This window comes from Chanos chanos, chromosome 5 (genome assembly GCF_902362185.1).
Source record: "Chanos chanos chromosome 5, fChaCha1.1, whole genome shotgun sequence".
Classification (NCBI taxonomy): Eukaryota; Metazoa; Chordata; class Actinopteri; order Gonorynchiformes; family Chanidae; genus Chanos; species Chanos chanos.
The window spans coordinates 8,048,764-8,053,763 of record NC_044499.1 but is presented as its reverse complement, the minus strand read 5'-3'; positions in this window follow the sequence as shown (position 1 = coordinate 8,053,763).

Here is a 5,000-nt window from a genome sequence, read left to right as displayed (position 1 = left end):
GTTATTGTATAACTGTGAAGTGCTTTGTTGATTCTGTATTTTCCAACTGAATAGGTTGTCTTTATTGGAACTTACTGATCAATGCTATGGACCCGCAGAAAGGTCAAAACATTCACAATGCAAGAACCCTCCGGACCTATTGACCAGGACAGAGGAAGTACCTTTTTGTGATCCATCTGGCAAAGTCTAGGGGAGATTTGTGCATATATTTATTCTTAGATTTCAGTGTTACAATTATTATAGTAAGACATCTTGTTAAATCAGTGTATAATAATTATCCCTCTGGTTTAGCCTTCCTTGGAAAAAAAAAAGCCCGTGAACTTAATAAAGGGTGCTAAACAAAGTAGTTGTTTAAAATTTTGATATATGAATAGTTTTCACAACAGCCAACACAGACATGAACAACTTGTACACGTATACTCCCACACGATACATACATGTGAAACACAAACACAAATACATGTGTGTCCAGATTATCAGGACTTCAAAAAAAGAGTCGGGTCTTGCATGTTTATTTATTTATCTTTTATAAGAGTGAGAAATTTGCCACACAGAAGGCATGAAATGGACATTCTATCTGTGAAAGATGATATAGGTGCTTTCATATGCCTGCGGGTACAGTGAAAATGTATTTTATCCCAGCATGCAGTTTTCAGTCCCTGGAGTGTCCATGGGAGGGCATCAGATGGATACACCTATTCACCATGCATAGACAAGCTTAACCTAGTTACACAGCATTGCATAAGGGGAAATAGCACTGTTTTGGTATTATGTAAAGCCTAAGCCCAATATGAAAAGGAAAGTCATCGAATGAACTTTGAAATATTTTATCCTTTAAACATGGTTATGGTTGCATCTCCTTTTTTTGAGTTTGACTACCGTAAGAAAACCATTTTCAGATGTTTTCGTTTTGATGAAGTGCAGCTTCAGCTCTGCAACAAAAAGCACTTTTCCCCAAACTATTTTTGTATTTTAAATTTGAGCATGTAACTGATACATCTCTTTCTCTCTCTCTCTCTCTCTCTCTCTCTCTCTCTCTCTCTCTCTCTCTTTCTCTCTCTCTCCCCCTGCCTACCTGAAGGGGTGTCACTTTGGAAGATTAATTGTTTCAGTGCAGATCTCTTAATATCCCTGGTATAAGTAGGAAGTTGACAGAACGGTTCACGTAGAGGGAGAAACGTTTACTTGGCTTTAAACATAATGATTAGAATGGAAAACAGTATCGTTTGCTATTTGGCTAATGTTCCCTTGATATGGGACCGTTGACAGAATGGAGGCCCAAAAGACACACGTGCGTGAAATGTGGACATTGTTCCAGACCCCCTCCACCATCAGCATTAATCAGACTGCTTTTTGTTTTGTTTTGTTTTGTTCACTAATGTTGTACTTGGCACAATCCAAGCCTCACTTCTCCATCCATCATTTACACAGTTGGAGGTTTCGGAGTGGAATTCGTGCTTCCTGAGTCCAAAACCTGTCTGTCAAGAGGGCAGATTTTTAACCACCTCTCCTCTGTGATGATTCACAAAGCCTTTGTCCAAAGTGTGAGGAGAGATAATCTGCTCAATGGCACTCGACTTACCCTCATTATTCCTCTCTCTTGCCCAGTCACACATGTTCTGAGGCCAACTCATCTTGTATGCGATGTGTGTGCGCTAGCAGGGGCTGGTCAGCGGAGTCAGCTGCTCTGCCACACAGTGTACGTGTGGTATGCCAAGACAAAGTGGCATTTAACCAAGCCACCGTAAAGAGAGAAAATAGTCAAATATATTTATATATAAAAAAAGAAAATTATGTCTGAGTCTGTATTTGACCTCGTTGGAATCTACCGAACAGACAGTCGCAGCTTGCTAGGTTGTCTTGCCATGCAGAGCTTCCTAAATACGTGCATATGTTAATGCTTAAATATTGGAACAGAATCTTTCCTGAACAGCTTGTAGTGTGTTTTTGCTGTTCTCTTCATGTACATGCTTTGCTATAATACCAGATACAAGAACAAATCTCTCTCTCTCTCTCTCTCTCTCTCTCTCTCTCTCTCTCTCTTTCTGTGTGTATATATATATATATATATATATGTGTGTGTGTGTGTGTGTGTGTGTGTGTATGTATATAGATATATAGACATATAGATAGGTAGATACATAGATAAAGATATAGATACGGAAATATATTGCTATACCAGTGTTGCACAGTGAATGGAATTATGAGCTTAATGACATTAAATCAGACTTAACAACCAAGAAATGAACTGCTAACCTTCTCTGAAAACCAATGACAATGGCAGGATTTGTGATGAGCTGCATTTTCAATTAGCCAACCGGTCAACAAACAATGTGTGGCTGTCATCTGACATTTGCATTTTACATGAGACAATGCCCTTTTCCACTGGCTGTCATAGCTGTAATGTGTGTGTTGGTGCGGAGGTCCATCAGAAAACTGGCCCAGGGGAGAGGCAAGGGTAACACAGTGTGTAGGCAGTTGTCATTTTCCCCTGGCTGAAACAGTGGACAGCTTGGACATGGTTCAAGAGTTTTGGCCTTGTCAAAACTGTTCCATTTTACCGACGTGTGGACATTCCGGAAAGTGTTCGTATTAGGAGATTGAGATGTCTCCCTATTTAGATGCATTTTGTTTTCTTCTTTCAAAGGCCTCAGACCTCAATAGAAAGAATTGCTGAATGTTTTTTTTTTTTTTTTTCAGTAATTTTTCAATTTTGGACCTGATCGTGATGAATATGAATTGTAATGCCGCTTCTTGGAATCCTTCCGTGGTTCTTATTACACCAACTGGGAAAGAGACAGAAAAAAACGTGCATTTCTGAGAAAGAGAGAGAGAGAGAGAGAGAGAGAAAGAGAGAGAGAAAAAGAGAGAGAGAGAGAGAGAAAGAGAGAGAGAGAGAGAGAGAGAGAGAGAGTCACACAAAGCCCAAAGAGATTACTGAGATGGTTAGACACTGAGGTTGTTTCAGTCCATTGTAAGGCTTTGGCAAACATGCTAGGCAGAGGGAAGATCTTAAATCCAGGAATACATCTACTCACAAGTCCCGTCCACGAAGATGTCCTCTTTGAAGGACTCGCAAAACAGCGGGACGTTTGACACACCCGAACACGACAACTTGGGCGATTTTTCATCCCAATTACCACAACTCAAGTCTCAAGTTACTTGGGGCGAAAAATTCAGACAGGGGGTGGTTGCAAGTGGTTGCTGAACTCTGATTCCTCGTCAGTTTATTCTAACGTCTTCCAGAAGTTTCTCTTTACTCTCCGCTGTTATCGCATGCCGTTTCTTCGGATCAGGCTGTGAGGTTTGATTGAAGAGAGATTGTCCAAGTTAAAGCAACGTTAAGGCACTGTTACCTCATGCTCAAACCGCAGGAGCGCTTCTTTTAATGTCGATGGTGCAAGAAGCGGGTCCTGTTCTGTATTCAGTTCAGGTTCAGTTCCACTGTTTGAAGCTGCTTTGACATCACGCTGAGAGCTTTGTCCTGGGAACTAAGAAAGATGCCGTCAAACCAAATCTTTTGTTTCACTTCTCATTTCTTTTTCTTTATCTGGAATTAAAATTCTGCTTGCAAGGTGAAAAAAAAAAAAAGTTGTATTTTATTATTTGATGAGGAAGAACACCTTTCTACCTCCGATAACACAGCATTGTGATGCATTTTGAACGGGGGTATGCAATTCATCTGCTGGACTGCCATGGGGGAAATGAAGGTTTTTGTCGTAACCCTTACAGAAACCCACCTGTTTCAGCTTTATACAAGTCCTGAGGAGCTTTTGAATATTAGATTCAGGTGTGCAAGATTAGGGCTAGATTAATATTTGGGGGGAGTGCGAACAACCAATTTCCAGCTTTAAAATGTACCATTTTGCTCTGTCCATGGTACTGAAGTGGATTTTTGTGCATATTTTCATACACGCAACCCTCCCTCCCCCTCTCTCATTTTCACACACACACACACACACACACAGACATGCACACACACACACACGCACATTGTGTGTGCATATATGGATGTGTTGCTTATGCTAGAGTGTTCTCCCTGTTCTGCTGTGTCATTACCTGCAGAGAAAGCAGTGTTTTGAAAATGAATCAAGAGGCAGTCACACTGTGCTCCAGCCATCCACAGTCTCTCTGTGTCCACCATCTGTTCCTTCCTCTGGCCCATTTGTGGGAGATCAGTCTGTTTGATTGTGTGCTTGTCCAAAAGAGAATCGCAGAAAATAATCTCCCAGTCTGTAAGGCTCCCACTGCAAGTACATTTTTTTTTTTTCCATTTAAGCGAATGGCCGACGTGAACTGGGAGGCAGCACAGTGCTAAATATTTGCACAACTCTGTTTGCCTGATGCAAATGAGGTAGGCAGCTCATTTGCACATTTAACATCTTTTCGGTTATTGGAGATGGGTGACTTGAATTTAAAACTTAGCGTGGTTAATCATAACAAATTAGAGAACTGATATTGACACTGTGACTGATAAATATTATCACAGTGTGGTTAATGTCCTTGCTGGATATCCATTCAAATGAATTTCCTCCACTTCATATCTCCCTAAGGGCTTTTGAAAAATTGCTATTGCAAGAGGCAGCGCACAGTCGCTGGGTTTTTTTTTTTTAAACAATGCAAGATTTTATTTTTAATGTACTGTTCTTGTTAGAAATTATTTTCTTTCGTGGCGTATCATCTTTTCGGGTATGCCGCTTAATGCGCTTTTTTTTTTTTTTTTTTTTTTTTTTTTACATCAGCGCAATTAGGAGAAAACGCCGTTCACCAGGTGCAATTTAAAAAAAAAAAAAAAAAAAGGAAAAGAAAGAAAGACATTTTCCTAACACTGCACCATGCATTGAGAGTCATTTGTGTTATACTAATGTGAGAGATGCTGAGCTTTACGAGGGAGAGAAAAGGGTGGGTATTTATGCCTGTGCATGTAAGAGCTGCTTTTTGGTAGGTGTGTGCTAAATATGGAAAGCAGACTTAGGAACACTCTGATGATTAAAGCATAT